General features: G+C 40.6%; 1 long non-coding RNA gene and 1 other non-coding gene across 2 annotated transcripts in view; both read left to right on the top strand.

The window, feature by feature from the left end:
• The first annotated feature begins 1889 nt into the window (after positions 1 to 1889).
• LOC144338861 (U6 spliceosomal RNA) lies at positions 1890 to 1996 on the top strand. The gene has a single exon (XR_013413246.1). It is a non-coding gene; the product is annotated as a U6 spliceosomal RNA (small nuclear RNA).
• Positions 1997 to 14148: 12152 nt separating this feature from the next.
• The window catches only part of LOC144338444 (uncharacterized), a 43173-nt gene continuing 35594 nt past the window's right edge, over positions 14149 to 21727 (top strand). Inside the window, exon 1 of the long non-coding RNA XR_013412613.1 lies at positions 14149 to 15578. This is a non-coding gene — a long non-coding RNA (uncharacterized LOC144338444). The remainder of the gene's footprint in view (positions 15579 to 21727) is intronic.

Below are 21727 nucleotides of genomic sequence, written 5' to 3'. Positions count from 1 at the left end.
TTCAAGTGATTTTCCTGCCTCAGCCTCCTAAGTAGCTGATATTACAGGCATGCGCCACCAAGGCCGGTTAATTTTTTTGTATTTTTAGAAGAGACGGGGTTTCATCATGTTGGCCAGGCTGGTCTCAAACTGCTGACCTCAGGCGATCCACCCGCCTTGACCTCCCAAAGTGCCGAGATTACAGGCGTGAGACAGCGCCCGGCCCAGTTGTTAAATTATTTACAACAGTCTTACTATTCTAACATCTACTGGTGCATAACAAATGATACCAAACTTAGCGGCTTAAAATAACCAAATTTTATTATCTCACAGTTTCTGTAAATCAGCTTTTATTATCTCATCAGTTTTCAGTGCAGTTTAGCTAGGTGGTCCTGCCTCAGGGTCTCCTCCTGAAATGCAGTCAAGATGTCAGCCAGGGATATGGTAAGGCTTGACTAACGCCGGAGGATCTGCTTCTGCCAGGGCTCACTCACGTGGCTTTGTTGGGCTTTGGATCCTCGCCACATGGGACTGCTCTACAAGGCAACTGGTTCCCCCAGAACAAGTGATCCAAGAGAGAGAAACAGGGTAAAAAGGAAGCTACATTGTCTTTTAGAATCTCATCTTGGAAGGCCGGGCGCGGTGGCTCAAGCCTGTAATCCCAGCACTTTGGGAGGCCGAGACGGGCGGATCACGAGGTCAGGAGATTGAGACCATCCTGGCTAACACAGTGAAACCCCGTCTCTACTAAAAAAAAAAAATACAAAAAACTAGCCGGGCGAGGTGGCGGGCGCCTGTAGTCCCAGCTACTTGGGAGGCTGAGGCAGGAGAATGGCGCAAACCCGGGAGGCGGAGCTTGCAGTGAGCTGAGATCCTGCCACTGCACTCCAGCCTGGGCGACAGAGCAAGACTCCGTCTCAACAAAAAAAAAAAAAAAAAAAAAAAAAAGAATCTCGTCTTGGAAATTTTTATACCATCACTTCTGCCAAATTCTGTTTTTTTTTTCCCCCCCACACAAAACAGATGTAACTTCTGCCAAATTCTATTGGTCTCACAGATCAACCCTGGTGCAGTGTCAGAGGGGACATCACAAGGGTGTAAATACCACGAGGTAGGGATTCTTGGGGGCCATCTTTTACACAAAGCAAAAATATAAAGCAAGATACATTCAGAGAGTTCTAGTTTTCACCTTTGTGTGTTCCACAGTGCCTACCTCCACCTTTAGGAAACCACTTTTGTTACTACTTGCTTTATTTTTCCGACATTTTGTTTGGAAAAATATCAGAAAATATGTACATATATCTGTAGTTCCAAAATTAACTTACTATACACCTTTTCAGCACCTTGCTTTCTTCAATTAATGCCATGTTCAACAGACCACCTAATGATAACCTATAGATATCTTTATTCCATTTTATACCTTAATTCAACTCCATTATATAGTGATCCTGTAGTTTACATAATGTTGTAATGGCTTCATCATTTATCAGTTTTTCTCCAATTTTTGGACATTAGTTACTTATAATTTTCATCATCATAATGCCACAATGAATATCTTTGTGTATAAAGGTTTTGCTGGATGTAGGTTTATCTTAGGGTACTAGATGCACAGATAGAGATTTATTAAGTCAAAGATATGAAAAGTTTCATGTTCTGCTTATGTGTTGCTAAATTGGTTCACAAAAGAGTTATACTGCATTATGTTTCCACCTACTATGCAGAGAGTGTTCGTTTTCTATGTATTGTGATCTGCATTTGGTAGCCTAATTCTTTTTAATCTTCACTTATTTTAACAGATATACCTAAGTGGATTTCTGTAGTGTCCATATATTTTCACATCATTCTTACTACTAAGTTAGTTTACTTTATGTATTTCAATGATAACTTGTTACTTTAAAAACTGTATTATAGTGCTCGCTTCGGCAGCACATATACTAAAATTGGAACGATACAGAGAAGATTAGCATGGCCCCTGCGCAAGGATGACACGCAAATTCGTGAAGCGTTCCATATTTTTGCGTAGTCTTCGATAATCATTTCAGTATCTGCTAACTAGCACTAAGGAAATAGTGTGAATCTAAGCAAAAATGGGTGGCACCCAATGACGAAATTGTGGTTTTCATTACAAAAAAAAAAAAAAAAAACTGTATTATACATATTTCAAATACCATTTTTTACTATTTAATTTTTCTGTATATTTAACCTGAACTGCATGTGGACTTAGAGAATTTTTCTGAGCTACTAAAATATTTAGTACTTACATTTCCGTGAAGACTACAATGTGTACAAAAATGATTAAGTGCATCGATGATTTTGATTACATTCCATATAATATTCACTAAAAATTATTCCAAACATATTTAGTATAATATATTCATGTACTTAGAGAGAGTGAAATATTCAAGTTATTTTGTTGGATTTGTAGCATTATAGTTTTATCTTGGCTATAATAATAACTGTTAAACTTTTTTGCTAATAAAACATAAACTAGAATTACAGATCTATTATTTATGAACTATATATAGTCCTTCAATGTTTTCAAAACAGCACTCTCATGTTTCCCATTAAGATAGCTATGGCACATGTTTCTAAAAGTTCAGGTGTCATCATTCTTCATTAAATGAGCAAAATTATTTCTTTCCCCTTTTACTTTTCAGAGTGATATTTTAAAAATATTTTTGTCATTTATTAAATATGCAGAGTGTAATACATAGATCATGAAAGAATTATTTATATAATAAAGTACTTTGGCAAGATACATTCAGAGAGGTCTAGCTTTCGTCAATCATATTCAATATTGTGAATACTAATTGTGAATATATATTTAGGTATTGGTAATACCTAGCTGTTTTCCTGAAATGTAACAAGACTCAACAGCAGAGTTCCCTGGGGATAGAGGATGGGGGTATGTAATACCAAGACCACCTGCTATCATCAATCTCATTGTAGGTTTTTTTTTTTTTTTTTTAAGACAGAGTTTCACACTGTCGCCAGGGCTGGTGTTCAGTGGCTCAATCTCCGCTAGCTGCAACCTCCACCTCCCGGGTTCAGGTGATTCTCCTGCCTCAGCCTCCCAAGTAGCTGGGATTACAGGTGCACGCCACCATGTCTGGCTAATTTTTTGAATTTTTAGTAGAGACGGGGTTTCACCATGTTGGCCAGGCTGGTCTCGAACTCCTGACCTCATGATCCGCCCGCCTTGGACTCCCAAAGCGTTGGGATTACAGGCGTGAGCCACTGCGTCTAGTCTTTTTGTTTTGTTTTGTTTTTTCTTTGTTGTTGTTGTTGTTGTTTTTGAGACAGTCTCACCTTGTCGCCCAGGCTGGAGTGCAGTGGCAGATCTCGGCTCACTACAGCCTCCACCTCATACACCCAAGTGATTGTTCTGCCTCAACCTCCCAAGTAGCTGGGATTACAGTTTCCCACCACCACACCCGGCTCATTTTTGTATTTTCACTAAAGACGAGATTTCGCCATGTTGGCCAGGCTGGTCTGTAACTCCTGACCTCAGGTGATCTGCCCGCTTCGGTCTCCCAAAGGGCTGGGATTATAGGTGTGAGCCATCGCGCCGGCTAATCTCATTGTTATCAATAAACAATTCTATCAAACTGGGTCAAAATGCTCTGAAAATCTTTCCGGCGTGGGCCCCCGCCCCTCCCTGCCCCGTCCTGCCTGTGAGGTTCCTAGCTAAAAGGAAACATTATTAATTTGTATGTTTGATGAGGTTCCTAGCTAAAAGGAAACATTATTAATTTGTGTGTTTCCAGCCTGTGAGATTCCTAGCCAAAAGAGAAAATTATTATTTTAAAAATTATTTATAACAGAAAAAAAAAATTATTTATTTATGTATTTTTTTGATATGGAGTTTCACTCTTGTTGTCCAGGCTGGAGCGCAATGGCGCGATCTCGGCTCACCGAAACCTCCGCCTCCCGGGTTCAAGCGATTCTCCTGCCTCAGCCTGCCGAGTAGCTGGCATTACAGGCACATGCCACCACGGCCGGCTATAACAGTTATAACGGCTATAACAGTTATATAACAGTTATTATTATAGCCAAGATTTCGTATTTTTTAAGTAGAGACTGGGTTTCTCCATGTTGGTCAGGCTGGTCTTGAGCTCCCGACCTCAGGCGATCCGCCCGCCTCAGCCTCCCAAAGTGTTGGGATTACAGGCGTGAGCCACAGTGCTCGTCCAGGAAACATTATTAATTTGTATGTTTCTTGCCTTGACCAGCAAAACAACTCAGGTCTGTTGGAATTATCACTCACAGCACAGGAACGAAGACATCTACTGTATTTCAATACTTTCCAAAAAGCCAAAACAGTCTGGAGCACATTTTTCTTTTTTTTTTTTTTTTTTTTTTTTGAGACGGAGTCTCGCTCTGTCGCCCAGGCTGGAGTGCAGTGGCTGGATCTCAGCTCACTGCAAGCTCCGCTTCCCGGGTTTACGCCATTCTCCTGCCTCAGCCTCCCGAGTAGCTGGGACTACAGGCGCCCGCCACCTCGCCCGGCTAGTTTTTTGTATTTTTAGTAGAGACGGGGTTTCACCATGTTAGCCAGGATGGTCTCGATCTCCTGACCTTGTGATCCGCCCATCTCGGCCTCCCAAAGTGCTGGGATTACAGGCTTGAGCCACCGCGCCCGGCCTGGAGCACATTTTTCGACTACAGCACAAAAATTAGCAAATATGAACAGTAAAACTCTACACACAATGAGATTTAAAACAGATACTTTCGGCCGGGAGAGGTGGCTCATGCCTGTAATCCCACCACTTTGGGAGGCTGAGACAAGTGGATCACGAGGTCAGGAGTTCAAGACCAGCCTGGCCAAGACGGTGAAACTCCATCTCTACTAAAAACAAAACAAACAAACAAACAAAAATTAGCCGGACATGATGGCGGGCGCCTGTAATCCCAAATACTCAGAAGGGTCGGGTTGAACCCGGTTGAACTGCTTGAACCCAGGAAGTGGAGGTTGCAGTGAGCCGAGATCACGCCACTCTACTCCAGCCTGGGCAAGAGTGAGACTCCATCTCAAAAAACAAACAAACAAAATAAAGATACCTTTTCTTTTTTTTTTTTGAATCAGGGTCTCACTTTGTCGCCCAATCTAGAATGCAGTGGTGTGGTCATAGCTCACTGTAGCCTCCAATTCCTGGGCTAAAGTGACCCTCCTGCCTCAGCCTCCTGAGTAGCTGGAGACACAGTGAGGATGTGGTGAGGAAAAATAGACCTCTTAATTCACTGCTGGACTGCTGGGCGTGGTGGCTCATGCCTGTAATCCCAATACTTTGGGAGCCTGAGGCAGTGAGATCATGAGGTCATGAGTTCGAGACCAGCCTGACCAACATGGCGAAACCCCATCTCAAAAATACAAAAATTAGCCGGGCGTGGTGGCGCACACCTGTAATCCCAGCTACTCAGGAGGCTGAGACAGGAGAATCACTTGAAACCGGGAGGTGGAGGTTGCAGCGAGCAGAGATCTCACCACTGTACTCCATCCTAGGTGACAGAGCAAAACTCTATCTCAAAAAAAAAAATAAAAATAAAAATAAAAAAATTTACTACAGGAGAAAACATGAATTTGTAGGGACTTTCAAAGGTACTTCTTGGTAATCTGCATCAACATTATTTCAAAAATCCATTCCCCACTTTTTTTTTGTTGTTATCAATTATATGTTTACAATTTCATCCCAAATGAATAATGGGCAGAGAAAAATATCTAGGGTGTTTATTGCAGTACAGTGGAGAATAGCAAAAAGTTGGAAACTACCAAGTGTCCAGCAATATGGAGACTGTTTTAGTAAGTTAAATCCATATGCAATTATTCAAAATAATTTTGTACAAGTCTATTTTGTTAGTTGCATGTCTAATATCCTTTATGCTCTTCTATACTAACAATCTGGATACCATTCAGGGCAGCAATGTTCACTGCTCCAGACACAAAATCCTGACAATTCTGATACTACTTTCGCAGACTCCCTTGCACCTGGGGCTGGACATTTTTAGTTATGGCCAATAAAATGTAAAGATAAATCTACTGAGGATTTCTCCGAAAGTTTTTGTTTTCCTAATAAAAGGGATAGATAGTATTGATGCCAGCAATCACCTACTGAGGACCTATTAACTGAGACTAATTTCTATTTATGAAACAAGGGATGGTTGGGTTTTGTGCTGGTTGAAATCAATAGTGTCGCCGGGCGCAGTGGCTCAAGCCTGTAATCCCAGCACTTTGGGAGGCCGAGACGGGTGGATCACGAGGTCAGGAGATCGAGACCATCCTGGCTAACACAGTGAAACCCCGTCTCTACTAAAAAATACAAAAAACTAGCCGGGCGAGGTGGCGGGCACCTGTCGTCCCAGCTACTGGGGAGGCTGAGGCAGGAGAATCACTTGAACCCGGGAGGCGGAGCTTGCAGTGAGCTGAGATCCAGCCACTGCACTCCAGCCTGGGCGACAGAGTGAGACTCCGTCTCAAAAAAAAAAAAAAGAAATCAATAGTGTCCCTAACTATGGTGGGTTCTGTGATGCAGGGCTCAGATCCCACTTCAGGACTCCCAGCTATTGGGAGTGCTACAGGCTTCATCTGCCTCTGGGAATTGAATTCAGTTGAAGTCAACTGCCTTGCTCAATGTCACCCCCACCCCTTCCCAGGGGCGGCTCACATCAAACGACATGGGTGTATAAAGACCCAGCTTTCTTTCTTCAATTTGGGACAGCATTGCAGGGCCCTCTAAGCAACAAAGCCGGAGCCCTTGTTGGTACTGCACCACAGTCTAACTTCTCCTCCTGTCTAATCCTCCCTCATTCCCTTCCCCCATATGTGTTGATCCTGAAAGCACTCCCTGATAAACTTCCTGCACACAAATCTCTGTCTCCGAGTCTGTTTCCTGGGAAACCCCACCCACAACACTACTGATACATTTATTCAAATGAAAAGATGTTCAAAATATATAGTTAAATGACAAAACAAGTTATAAAGCAGTATGCATGCTGTCATTCTGGTTTTTTTTAAACTATACAGGTTATAGGTCGGCCTAGAAAAAATATCTGGGGGCCAGGCGTGGTGGCTCATGCCTGTAATCCCAGCACTTTTGGGAGGCTGAGGTGGGTGGATCACTTGAGGTCAGGAGTTTGAGATTAGCCTGGCCAGCATGGCGAAACCCTATCTCTACGAAAAATACAAAAATTAGCTGGCTGTGGTGGCACGCACTTGTAATCGCAGCTACTCAGAAGGCTGAGGTAGGAGAATTGCTTGAACCCGGGAGGCAGATCCGAGATTGCGCCACTGCACTCCAGCCTGGAGCAAGACTCCATCTCAAAAAAAAAGAAAGAAAAAGAAAAGAAAAAATATCTAGGAAACTTTTGAGGAGATTAAGAGAATATTTTTATAATCTTGTGATATCGGGAAGTTTCTTAAATAAGACATAGTAGTGCAAACCATAAAGAAAGGCTTATACATTTGAATAAATTTAAATTAAAAACTTTTGTTAATGAAAAGACAAAAACACAAGCCACAAACTAAAGACAATATTTTTATATTTTCAACATGATACCTGACAAGTGATTGTATCCGGAATATATAAAGAATCAATGAGAAAAAGTCAAATCCAATAGAGAAGAGGGCAAAGATATGAAAAGGCAATTCACGAAAGAAAAATCATACATGGCCAACAAAACATTAAAAGACTCAATCTCACCAACTCTCAGGAAAATGCAAAACATTTTTCACCCATCATGTAGACAAAAATGAAAAAGATTGATAGTATCTGGTGCTGGCAAAAGTGTGGGGAATCCGGTATTGATACACACAATATAAAAAAATAGCCATTTTGTAGGTAATTTGGCCCAGCCTTTTTGAAGAGTAATTTTTAATAGCAAAAAAACTTTAAGCAACCTACATTTCTATTGGGAATAGGGTAGCAAGCAGACGTTAAAGACAAAGAAGCCAAAGTAGATGTGCTGGCATGAAACAAACTCCAAAACAAAATGTCAAGTAAATAAAGCAAGTTACTTAATATGTGAATAGTATAATCCTATTAATTAATTAATTAATTAATTTATTTATTTTTGAGACAGAGTTTCACTCTTGTTGCCCAGTCTGGAGTGCAATGGCACGATCTTGGCTCACCACAACCTCCACCTTCGGGTTCAAGGGATTCTCCTGCCTCAACCTTCTGAGTAGCTGGAACCACAGGCATGCGCCACCATGCCTGGCTAATTTTTGTATTTTCGTTAGAGACAGGGTTTCTCTATGCTGGTCAGGCTGGTCTCGAACTCCCGACCTCAGGTGATCTGCCCATCTCGGCCTCCCAAAGTGCTGGGATTACAGGTGTTGGCCACCGCGCCTGGCCCCCCATTTTGCTTTTAAAAGATCACTGTATATTTCAATATATACATATATGCAAATTTAAAGAAAAGGATTTGGAACAATATCTACCAAACTTAGTAGTAGTTGCTTCTGGAAAGGGAAAATGGTTGGGGTGAGTAGAAAAAGAGGGACTTTACTTTTTACTACATATTCTTCTGAATTTTTTAACTTTTTCCTTAATATTTCATTGCGAAAAAAATTTTTAATAAAAAATGGAGACAGGGTCTTGCTATGTTGCCCAGGCTGGTCTGGAACTGCTGATTTTAAGCAGTCCTCTCACCTTGGCTTCCCAAAGTACTGTAATTATGGGCATGAGTCACCATGACTGGTCTTATTATGAAAATTTTCATTTAATTTTTTGTTTGTTTGTTGGCTTGTTTTTTTTGAGACAGAGTTTTGCTCTTGTTGCCCAGGCTACAGTGCAGTGGTACCATCTCCGCTCACCACAACCTCCACCTCCCGGATTCAAGCGATTTTCCTGCCTCAGCTTCCGGAGTAGCTGGGATTATAGGCATGCACCACCACGCCCAGTTAATTTTGTAATTTTAGTAGAGACAGTTTTCTCCATGTTGGTCAGGCTGGTCTCGAACTCTCAACCTCAGATGATCTGCCCGCCTCGGCCTCTCAAAGTGCTGGGATTATAGGCGTGAGCCACCACGCCTGGACGAAAATTTTCATTTAATTTTTAAACATAATGGCAACATTGAGTTTTATAGCAAACATTCATAAAATCATCTAGATTTTAGCATTAACATTTTACTACATTTGTTTTCTTACTAATCTATTTATTTATCTATCCTTCTATTCATCCATTAGTCTATCTTATTTTAATGCATTTAAAGTAAATTGTTAACATCAGTATTCATCTCACTAAATACTTCAGCAGGCAAATAGTTAATAAGAGTTGAATATTTGTTTATAGTTTTTCTTCTATGTAAAATTTACCTATAACGAGAGACATATATTTTAAGAGCGTATTCACTGAGTTTTGAAAAATACCATATGATCAAAAGCCCCATGAGGATATAAAACAATTCCATTACCCATGAAAGTTTCCTCATGTTCTTTCCCAAGCATTGTCCAATCCCATCTACCAGAGGCAACCACTGTTCTGGTTTTTTCGTCTATAGATTACTCTGGTCATTCTGGAATTTCATGTAAATGTAATCATACGGTATGTAGTCTTTTATGTAAGGCTTTTTCCACTGAGCATTATGATTTTGAGATTCTTCATGTTATGGTATCTATCAGCAATTAATTCCCTCTGTGTAGTATTCCATTGTATTGAAGGAGTTCAGAACATGTCACCCTAAAATATGTCACCATGCCATATTGACTATTTGGGGTTAAAGGCACTTGAAAAACAGCAGATGCAAGAAGGACACTCTGATTCCCCTTTTCTTTTTAAAAATACGAGATAAAATTATTCTGCGAGCACTGCCTTCTTTATATCAAGAGAATAGAAACATTCTTATCAAGGATGGGCAGTTGAGACTGGAGAAATCTGTACAAACCGATCTTCTTTAACCTTCTCGTATATTTTAGTTACTTTTCCACAATTGCCTCTCTGTTCAACTCAGTATAAAAGCATTTAGGTTTTGCCAATTCTTTTTTTTTTTTTTTAGGCGGAATTTCGCTCTTGCCGACCAGGCTGGAGTGCAAGGGCACGATCTCGGCTCACTGCAACCTCGGCCTCCCGGTTTCAAGCGAGTCTCCTGCCTCAGCCTCCTGAGTAGGTGGGATTACAGGTGCCTGCCACCATGCCCAGCTGTTTTTGTTTTTGTTTTTTTTAGTAGAGATGGGGTTTCACCATGTTGGCCAGGCTGGTTTCGAACTCTTGACCTCAAGTGATCCACCTGGCTTGGCCTCCCAAAGTGCTGGGATTACAGGCATGAGCCACCACACCCGGCAAAGTCTTGCCATTTCTTTGGGTCTTCATTTCCTTGTTATGAGGTCACCTGTATTACAGAAAACTTATATTGAATAAATTTGTATGCTTTTCTCTTGCTCATCTGTCTTATGCCAAATTAATTCTCAGGCCCTGCTAGAGATCTGAAGAAGGTAGAAGTAAAATTTTGCCTCCCCTACAGTATGAATATATGAGAGCTTGTTTATCCATTCTCCTATTCATGGACACCTGAGTTTTTCCTGGGCTTAGCTGCTATGAATAAAGCTTCACTGAGCATTCATACTCAAGTCTTTGTGTAGAGAAATCTTTTCTTTACTTTTCTTTTTTCTTTTCATTTCTTTTCATTTCTTTTCTTTTCTTTCCTTTCCTTTCCTTTTCTTTTCTTTTCCTTTCTCTCTCTCTCTCTCTCTCTCTTTTTCTTTCTTTCTTTCTTTTTTAGACAGTGTCTCACTCTGTCACCCAGGCTGGAGAGGCTGGAGGGCAGTGGTGCGATTTCGGCTCACTGCAACCTCTGCCTCCTGGGTTCAAGTGATTCTCCCGCCTCAGCCTCCTGAGTAGCTGGGATTACAGGCATGCGCCACCACGCCTGGGTAATTTTTGTATTTTTCAGTAGAGACGGGGTTTCACCATATTGGACAGGCCGATCTTGAACTCCTGACCTTGTGATCCACCTGCCTTGGCCTCCCAAACTGCTGGGATTATAGGCATGAGCCACTGCGCCTGGACAGACAAATACTTTTATTTCTTTTGGGTAAATACCTAGGAATGGAATTGCTGGGTCATAGCGTAGTAAATGTTTAGTTTTATAAGAAACTGCCAGATCTTTTTCCAGAGTAGTTATACAATTATACATTTTCACCAAAAGGGTTTGAGAGTTCCTGTTGCTTTACATCCTCACCTTTTGGGGTGGTCAAGTCATTTTAATAGGTATGTAGTGGTATCTCACTGTGGTTTTAATATGTATTTCTCTAGTGACTAATGACCTTGGTCACTTTTTCATGTGCTCATTGTTCATTTGTTCATTTTATTTTAGGAAGCATCTACTCAAATTGTTTGCCCATTTTAAGTTAGGCCATTTGTCCTAGTATTACTAATTTTTCAGGTTCTTTATATTTCCTGTATAGCAGTGCTTTGTCAAATATGTATTCTATGAATATTTTCCCCAGTCTGTGGCTTGGTTTTCAATTTTATTTATTTATTTATTTGTTTGTTTATGGAGACAGGGTCTTGCTCTGTTGCCCAGACTGGAGTGCAGTGCTGCCATATTGGCTCACTGCAATCTCTGCCTCCCGGGTTCAAGCGATCCTCCCACCTCAGCCTCCCGAGTAGCTGGAACTACAGGCATAGGCACCATACCCAGGTTAATTTTTGTATTTTTGGTAGAGACAGGGTTTTGTCATGTTGTCCAGGCTAGTCTTGAATTCCTGGCCCCAAGTGATCAGCCCGCCTCGGCCTCCCAAAATGCTGGGATTACAGGCGTGAGCCACCATGCCCAGCCATTATTTATTTATTTTTAAGAGATGGAATCTCCCTATATTGCTCAGGCTGGTCTCAAACTCCTGGACTCAAGCAGTCCTCCTGCCTTGGCCTTGCAAAGTGTTGTAATTACAGATCTGAGCCACTGCGCCTGGCCTCAATGTTCTTAATGGTGTCTTTTGATGAACAGTTTTAAATTTTGATGAACTCTAATCAATGTTTTCTTTTATGGTTACTGTTTTCTGTGACCTGCTAAGCAAACTTTGCCTATCCCAAATCATGAAGATATTCTTCTGAGGTTTCCTCTGAAAGACATACGGTTTTACCATTTACATTTAGGTGTATGATCCATCTCAGATTAGTTTTTGTATATGGTGTGAGGCACAGGTTGAGATTCATATTTTTCCATATGGCATTATTTGTTGCATCAACTTTCCTTCCTCCACTGGATTGCTTTGGTGCTTTTGTAAAAAATCACATGACTATATATGTGTGTGTCTATGTCTAGCTTTTTATTCTACTTGTTAATTTATGTGCCATACTCTGTTGATGACAATAGTTTTATAATAATCCTTGAAGTCAGGTAATGTAAGTTCTCAAACTTTGTTCTTTTTCGTATTCTTGGTCCTTTACATTTCCATATAAACTTAAGAACTACATTTTCAGCCAGGTGCGGTGGCTCATGCCTGTAATCCCAGCATTTTGGGAGGCTGAAGTGGGCAGATCACTTGAGGTCAGGAGTCTGAGACCAGCCTGGCCAACATGGTGAAACCCCATCTCCATTAACAATACAAAAAAATTAGCTGCGCACGGTGGCGCATGCCTGTGATTCCAGCTACTCAGGAGGCTAAGGTGGGGGAATTGCTTGAACTGGGTAGGAGGAGGTTGCAATGAACCCAGATCGCACCATTGCACTCCAGCCTGGGCTACATAGTGAGACTCCTTCTCAAAAAAAAACATGCAGAAAACTCCCAGACTTGGGTTCATCATCTCCTCCCCAAAATCGTGGATTTGTTGTCCTACATAATCTTAACAGCAGGGAGACAGGACAATTTTGACAGAGGCTTAGGTTTTTGATGTTTGTTCTTTTTTGCTTGTTTGTTTTTGAGATTGAGTTTTGCTCTTGTCAACCAGGCTAGAGTGCAATGGCGTGATCTCTGCTCACTGTAACCTCTGCCTCCCAGGTTCAAACGATTCTCCTGCCTCAGCCTCCCGAGTAGCTGGGATTACAGGCGCCCACCATCATGCCCGGCTAATTTTTGTATTTTTAGTAGAGACAGGGTTTCACCATGTTGGCCAGGCTGGTCTTGAACTCCTGACCTCATGTGATCCGCCCGCCTCGGCCTCCCAAAGTGCTGGGATTACAGGCGTGAGTCACCGCACCTGGCCTCAAGTTTGTTCTTTTTAAAACCCAATAATTTGTTTTTTAAGACAGTTCCGCATTCCAACATAGACTCCCTTACAGTAGGAAAGGTCCTCCAAATCCAAACATAGAACAGAGTGGAGTAATACTTTCTTGGCTGTGATAAAATGTGAAAAGGCAGCCTTTGGGACTTTTGCTTCTGAGAAGATGGAGTACATGTACTATTCCTCCTGCTAAGTACAGCTCAAAATCCTAGATTTGTTTGTTGGTTTGTTTTTTTGAGGCAGAATCTCACTCTGTCACCCAAGCTGGGGTGCGGTGGTGTGGTCTTGGCTCACTGTAACCTCTGCCTCCCAGATTCAAGGGATTCTCCTGCCTCAGCCTCCCAAGTAGCTGGGATTACAGGCATGTGCCACCACACCTGGCTATGTTTTACATTTTTAGTAGAGAAGGGGTTTCACCATGTTGGCCGGGCTGGTCTTAAATTCCTGGCCTCAAGTGATCTGCCTGTCTTGGCCTCCCAAAGTGCTGGGATTACAGGCTTGAGCCACTGCACCCGCCAACACCCTAGATTTTCTATGTAAAATAAGCATATGAAGACTGAAAGGCAGAGAGAAAAAGGCACAGTCATTAGGGGCCTTGGGACCCAAGGAACAACACGGCTGTGAATTCCCAGAATTTGCTTTTTGTCTGACATCTTCCTGACTGGGTGCTGATGAAGCCAGCAACCCAGAAACATCAATAGCCACAGACAAACACACAAAACATAAAACCTCCAAGAAAAGTCTGCTCTTTCTAGCCAAAGGACCAGGAAGAGGACAGCTTAGTCAGACAGAAAACTTCTAGACAACAATCACTTTGCTGCAAGCAAACACAACAGAAAAAAAAAATTGTGGCTCCACCCTGTGGGACAAAAGCCAAATGGGGAGCCTAGACTTTCACCCTTACCAGACTGTAAGGACGTGCCCCACACCACCCCTTCCCCACACCCAGTGGGGTCAGAGAAGGCTGAGTAGGAAGGCAGCAGGAACATCCCTGCTGGGGAGTAAGAAGCCTCCTCGTTCCCTGTGTCAGTGGAAACCACATGGCAGCCTCCACGTCCACCTCCACCAGGCAGTAACAAAGTACTCCTCTCCCTCCTCTCTGGGGTGGTGTCAGAAGAGGCCTAGTGGAGAGTTTGAACTTTCACCACTGCTCCATGGTAATGAGGTCACCCTGATACGATGGCATCAAGGGAGGCAATAATGAAACACCTTCAACCCTCCTCACCAGGGTGGTATCAATGGAAGCCTACTGGGGAGCCTGAACTCCCACCCTTGCCTGCCAATAACAAGGAACACTCCTCCCACACTCACTCTCCCTGAGGGGAGAACCTGGACATTCACCTTCATCTGCCAGTAGTAAGGCACGAGAGGTCTGCTCAAACACGGGATTTAAATAATATTTGGAATCTTACAACATCATGCCCAAAATGTTTTGGTTTCAATTAAAAAAAAAAAAAATCAAAAATCACTTGTTATACTGAGAACCAGGAAGATGTCAACTTGAATGAGAAAAGACAATTAACCTAGATGACAGAATTGCTAGAATTATTTGACAAGGTTTTAAAGCAGCCATCCTAAAAATGCTCTAGCGAACAATTACAAACATGCTTGAAACAACAAAAAAAGTAGAAAGTCTCAGCAAAGAAATCAAAGATATAAGGGAGAACCAAATGGAAATTTTTAAACTAAAAATTGGAATAACCGAAATAAAATACTCAAGGCATATACTCAAGAGCAGAATATAGACAGAAGAAAGAATCCGAATTTGAGGATCAAATAGAATTTACTCAATCTGAACAACAGAGAAAAAAATGGACTAAACAAACAAACAAACAAAAAAAAGAACAGGGCTTCAGGGTCATGTGAGACTGCTGTAACAAAATCTATATCTAATACTCAGATCATGGGTGTTCCAGAAGGAGAGGAGAAAAATGTGGAACTGAAAAAATTATGGCTAAAAGCTCTGAAATTTAGCCAAAGCAATAAACCTACAAGTTAAGAAGCTGAGAAAATCCCAAACAGGATAAACCTAAAGAAATCTATGCTAAGGCCCATCACAGGCAAACTTTTGAAAATTAAGACAAAGAAAAAAATCTTGAAAGCAGCCAGACAGAAACAACATGTTACCTATAGGGGAAAAACAACTCGAACGACTGTGGATTTCTTCTTATAAGAAACCGTGAAGGCCAGCAGGAAATGGCAAAACAGTTTTCAAGTGCTGGAAAGAACTTTCAATGCAGAATCGTATAGCCGAAACATTCTTCAGGAACGAAAAGGAAATTGAGATATACTCTGATGACAAAAAACTGAAAGAATTTGTTGCCAGCTGACTTGCCCTAATGAATAGCTAAAGGAAGTTCTCTAAGCAAAACGAAAATGAGAGAAAAAGAAATCTTGGCCCATCGGGAAGGAAGAAAGAATGATAAAGCAAAAGCATGGGTAAATACAATAGACTTTTGTTCTCTTCTTGAGTTTTCTAAATTATATTTGACAGTTGAAACAAAATTATAATCTTGGCTTATGCAGTAGTTCTCAATGTATGTAGAGGAAATATTTAAGACAATTATATTATAAACGGGGGAGGATTGAGAGTTATAAAAAGAGGTAAAGTTTTAACACTTCACTCAAACTGGTAAGATGTTGACAACTGTAGAGTAAGTTACGTATATATAATGCAATTCTTAGGGCAACTATTAAAGAGATACACCCAAAGAACACTAAAGCGAAATCAAAATAGCATTCTAAAAAATGCTACAGGAAGGCAGGAAAAAAACCACTCTGGTGGCAGATGAGAGGCTGATGGGAGTGGCAGAGGGAGTGGAGGCACGGGTGCATTGGAGATGGGTATAGGGTGAGGAACTGGCCAGGCTCTTCCACAAAACTTTGCCTTGGTGGATTCGTTTATACTGGTACTTTTTATGCTGGTACTCAGAGAGCTCTTCTCGAAGCCAGCAGGCTGATCAGCCATCACACCAGAAGGAGCTCCCTGCAAAGGGTTGGGCTTGGCTGATTTCAGTACTGGCAGAATGGTGCCTTTGCATTCTGATTACAAAAGCCAGAAGCACCACTTTGTGTGTGGCCTATACTGCTGGCAAAATGGAATTAAGATGGCTTTGAAAAGGGCCTCATGAAACCTTGGCAAGGGGGAGAAGCAAGTTCAATACATTTGGAGCTGTGCCCCAGATGCTTAAGCAATATTTGGGTTCAAAATCAGAAAACCTTGGCAAACTTTTTCTACAGGATTATAACAGAGACCTATTTTAACAGGCATCTTCAGTCTTTCAACGATTCAAGAGAAAATGAATACTGATGAAAACTGACTTGCAGAGTAGTTCAATTTCCCTTTCGTTTATTGAGGGCAGGAGTTCTGTATCTTTTCAGGTAGGCAGTGAGCCCCCAGATCTTTTAGTAGACCACCTCCTAGGACCGGCTGGCTCTCTGCTTCTGGCCCCTTCAATCCTGAGTCTCCCAGAGAATACCTCTGAAGACTTTTCATTACAGTTGCTTATAATTTTTACACTTAAAAAAAAAAGAAAACAGATAACTGGAGGTTATTTTTAAAGATTTTTATTTTTATTTTTATTTTTTGAGACAGTCTTGCTCTGTCACCCAGGCTGGAGTGCAGTAGCACAATCTCGGCTCCCCGCAATCTCCATCTCCCGGGTTCAAGCAATTCTCCTGCCTCAACCTCCCGAGTAGCTGGGATTACAGGCGTGCACCACCATGCCCGGTTAATTTTTGTATTATTAGTAGAGACAGGGTTTCACCATGTTGCCCAGGCGGGTCTCGAACCCCTGAACTCAAGAGATCCACCCTCCTCAGCCTCCCAAAGTGATGGGATTACAGGCATGAGCCACAGCACCCGGCCAGCTGGAGGTTATTCATACATTCCATGCCATTTACTATTCCAAATGCTGTTTTCATCAGTTCAACATGAAAGCGTCTTAATATTCTCAATAATGGCACTGATTATGGATTAAAATTCATATTCAGAAAAAAGAATAAACTAGCCAATCTCCCCTTAAAGACACAATATGTAGATGATTAAATCTAACAGGTTTGTGGAAAATTGATATTTTCGCAGTATAAAGTTTTCCGGTGTAAGTTTCCTTGCATTTCTATTAATAATATCAACAGTATTTTACAGCTTTCTCTGTAGAGTTCTTGCACAATTATGATAGATTTAAGTATTTGCTTCTTTTGTGCTATTGTAAATGATTTCTCTTAAAATTTCATTTCCTAATTTTTTTATGGCATATAAAAATGCAACTGATTTTATATACTAACATTTTATCCTGCACTTTGGTGACCCTCCACATATACAACTTTCCATATACACAATCATGCTTCTAACAAAGCATGAGAGTTATTGCTCCTTTGCAAGACATGATGCATTCTCGTTTATTCTTTCTTACCTCATTGTACTCACTAGGAGCTACATTACAATGGCAATGAAATAGTGAGAGTGGATAACCTCGTCTTGTTTCTATTTCAAAGCTTTCAGTATTTTATCATTGTGTATGTTTGTTGTCGGTGTCATTTTAAGGAAGCCTATGTCTATTTGTAGCTTTCTAAGGATTTTTATCATGAATAGAAGCTGTATCAAATACTTACAATGCATTTTGAGACACGTATAATTTTGTTCCTTTATTCTGTTAATATGGCAAATAGTAACATTTATTTTCGGATTGTTCACTAATGCTGTGTTTCTGAAATAAACATATCCTTTTTTTATAAAAATAAGAGGCACTTTTTGCCAGTTCTACTCAGACTGCGTCATGATGAGTCACAGTGGCAGCTTTCTAGAGCTTTGAATATTTTTTATGTTATGTACTGAAATATTGTGGAAAATGCATTCTCTAAGAGGTAATAACCGGAATTGGGAAAAATCTTTAAAAAGATTTACTGGTTGGTTGCTTGTGTGAGTGTATATGTGTATGTTTGCTTTAAAACCAGATTCATAATTATCCATCCTTTTCTAATTAATGTAGTTATTACCTATTTTGATTATGCGTTGCTACACACACACACACACACGTAGCAACGCATATGTATATATAGTTTCTGTGATCTGAATGACGTGCCCTCCTTTATTCCTGATGTTAGTAATTTGTGTCTTCTCTCTTTTCTTCCTGATCAGTCTAGCTAGAGGTTTACCAATTTTATATTTTCAAGAACCAGGTTTTGGTAGCATTGATCTTTTTATTGTTTGTTAATTTCCTATTATATTGGTTTCTGCTCCTATCTTTTCCTTTCTTTGGGTTTAATATGTTCTTTTTCTAGCTTGTTTTTTTGTTTGTTTGTTTTAATTTTTTCAGAGACAGGGTAGTGGTATGTTGCCCAAGCTGGTCTTGAATTCCTGGTCTCAAAGTGATCCTCCATGCTTCGGCCTCCCAAAGTATTGTGATTATAGGAGTGAGCCACCCTGCCCGGCCCTCTAGCTTATGGTGGAAGCTTAAATAATCAGTTTTAGACATTTCTTCTTCCTTTTTTTTCCAAGAAACAGGGTCTTGCTCTGCCACCCACGCTGGAATGAAGTGGTGCAATCACAGCTGATTGCAACCTCAAACTCCTTAACTCAATCAATCCTCCCACCTCAGCCTTTCAAATAGCTGGGACTACAGTGCGTAAGCCACCGCACCTGGCCTCTTCTTTCTAATATAAGTATTTAATATTATAAAATTTCCTCTAAGGTCTAAACACTGCTTTAGCTGAAACTCACAAATTTTGATATGTTGTATTTTTATTTATATCCCATTAAAAATACAGTATTAGTTCCTGTGTGATTTCTTCTTTGACCCATGGCTTAGAAGTGTGTTGTTTAGTTTCCAAATTTGGGGGCATTTTCCAGATATCTTTCTCTTATTTATTTGTAATTTAATTCTGTTGTGGTCGAGGAGCACGTTCTGTTTACTTACAATCCTCGTAAATTTATTATGACTTGTTTTATGGCCCAGCATATGGTCTGTTTGGTGAGTGTTCCATGTGCATCTGAAAAGAATGTGTATTCTGTAGTTGTGCAGGGTATTTTTAAAATTTTATTCTTTTCACTGATACATAATAGCTGTACATATTTAGAGGGTACACGCGATCATGTAATACATTCATATAATCTGTAAGATGAAATCAATATAGTTGGGGTATCATCACCTTAAATATTTGTCTTTTCCATCATAAAGCTGGAAGCATTCTAATTCTTCTCTTCTAGCTGTTTTGACATATACAATAGATTATTGTAAACTGTAGTCACTCTTCTGATCTATCAAACACTCGGTCTTATTTCTTTCAAACTGTATATTTGAACCCATTAATCAATCTCTCTTAATCTCCCTCTCCCTGCTATCCTTCCCAGCCTCTGGGAACCACCAACCTACTCTCTATCTTCATGAGATCTGCTTTTTTAGCTCCCACTTATTAATGAGAACATGCAATATTTGTCTTTCTATGTCTGGTAATAACATGGATGGAACTGGAAGTCATTTAACATAATGCATTCTCCAAGAGGTAATAACATAATAACATTTAACATAATGACTTCCCATTCCATCCATGTTATTGCAAATGACAGGATCCCATTCTTTTTTTTATGGCTGACTAGTACTCCGTTGTGTATATGTACCACATTTTCTTTATCCATTAATCTGTTGATGGACACTTAGGTTACCTCCAAATGTTAGCTATTGTGAACAGAGCTGCAACAAACATGGGACTGCAGATATTTCTTCAGTATACTAATTTCCTTTCTTGTGGGTATATACCCAGCAGCGGGACTGCTGGATCATATGGTAATTCTATTTTGTTTTTGTTTTTTGAGACAGAGTTTCACTCTTGTAACCTACGCTGGAGTGCTATGGCCCTATCTCGGCTAACTGCAACCTCTGCCTCCTGGCTTCAAGCGATTCTCCTGCCTTAGCCTCTTGAGTAGCTGGGACTACAGGTGCGTGCCACCATGCCTGGCTAATTTTTTTATTTTTAGCAGAGATGGAGTTTCGCCATGTTGTCCAGGCTGGTCTTGAACTCCTGGTCTCGAGTGATCTGCCTGCCTCGGCCACCCAAAGTGCTGGGATTACAGGCGTGAACCACCGCGCCCAACCCCGTGTGTCTTCTTTTGAGAAATGTCTATTCAGGTCTTTTGGCCATTTTTAAATTGGATTATTAGGATTTTTTTTTTGCTATTGAGTTGTTTGGGTTCCTTATATCTTCTGGTTATTAATCCCTTGTCAGATGTGTAGTTTGCAGATATTTTCTCCCATTCTGTGGGTTGTCTCTTCACTTTGTTGATTGTGTCCTTTGCTGTACAGAAGCTTTATAGCTTGATGTGATCCCATTTGTCTGTTTTTTCTTTTGTTGCCTGTACTTTTAAGGTCTTACCCAAAAAATCTTTGCTCAGACCAATATCTTGGAGCATTTATCTAATGCTTTCATCTAGTAGTTTCACAGTTTCAGTCTTTGATCTATTTTGATTTGATTTTTGTATATGGTGAAAGATAGGGGTCTAATTTCATTTTTCTGCATATGGTTATCCAGTTTCCCCAGCACCATTTATTAAAGGGCCTGTCTTTTCCCCATTGCATGTTCTTGGCGCCTTTGTCGAAAATGAGTTGGTTGGACCGGGCATGGTGGCTCATGCCTGTAATCCCAGCACTGTGGGAGGCTGAAGCAGGAGGATCCCTTGAGGCCAGGAGTTTGAGACCATGCTGGGAAAAGCAAGACCTCATATCTCTATTAAAAACAAAATTTTAAAAATTAATTTTTAAAAAGTTCTAAAAAATGAATTGGCTGTAAATGTGTGGATTTTTATGTGGGTTCTCCATTCTGTTCCACTGGTCTGTGTGTCTGTTTTTATGCCAGTACCGTGCTGATTTGGTTACTATGGCTTTGTAGTTTTTTTTTTTTTTTTTTTTTTTTTTTTGAGACAGAGTCTCATTCTGTCATCCAGGCTGGAGCGCAGTGACGTGATCATGGCTCATTGCAGCCTTGAACTCTTGGGCTCAAGCGATACTCTTATGTTACCTCCTAAAATGTTAGGTGTGAGCCACCGCACCTGCCCATCTATGCCTCTTTGTTTGGTTTAAGGTGGTTTCTCTAGGGTTTACAAACTGCTCTTTTAACTTATCGTAGTTTATTTTCAAATAATATACCACTTTACATATTGTGTACTTCCTACAACAGTGTACTTCCCTTTTTCCCTTTACAGGCCTTTGTGTTAATTTGCCATACATTTTATTTCTACCTATCTTAAAAACTCCACAGTACATTGCTATTACTTTTGCTATAAACAATTATTTCGTAAAAGAATTAGAAAATTAGAAAAACGACTTCTGCATTTAACAACGTATTTACCATTTCAGCACTCTTTAACCCTTTGTGTATATCCAAGTTCCCTTCTGGTATCATATTTCTCTGCTGGAAAAATTTCTTTTAACATTTCTTGTAGTGCAGATGGGCTGGTGCCAAATCCTCCCAATTTCTGTTTGTCTGAAACTTTTTCTCTTTTTTTCGAGACAGAGTCTTGCTCTGTCACCCAGGCTGGAGTGCAGTGGCATGATTGCAGCTCACTGCAACCTCCGCCTCCCAGGTTCAAGTGA

This window comes from Macaca mulatta, chromosome X (assembly GCF_049350105.2).
Source record: "Macaca mulatta isolate MMU2019108-1 chromosome X, T2T-MMU8v2.0, whole genome shotgun sequence".
Taxonomy (NCBI): domain Eukaryota; kingdom Metazoa; phylum Chordata; class Mammalia; order Primates; family Cercopithecidae; genus Macaca; species Macaca mulatta.
The sequence above is the reverse complement of the archived record's forward strand: the minus strand, read 5'-3'. Positions and strand labels throughout refer to the sequence as shown.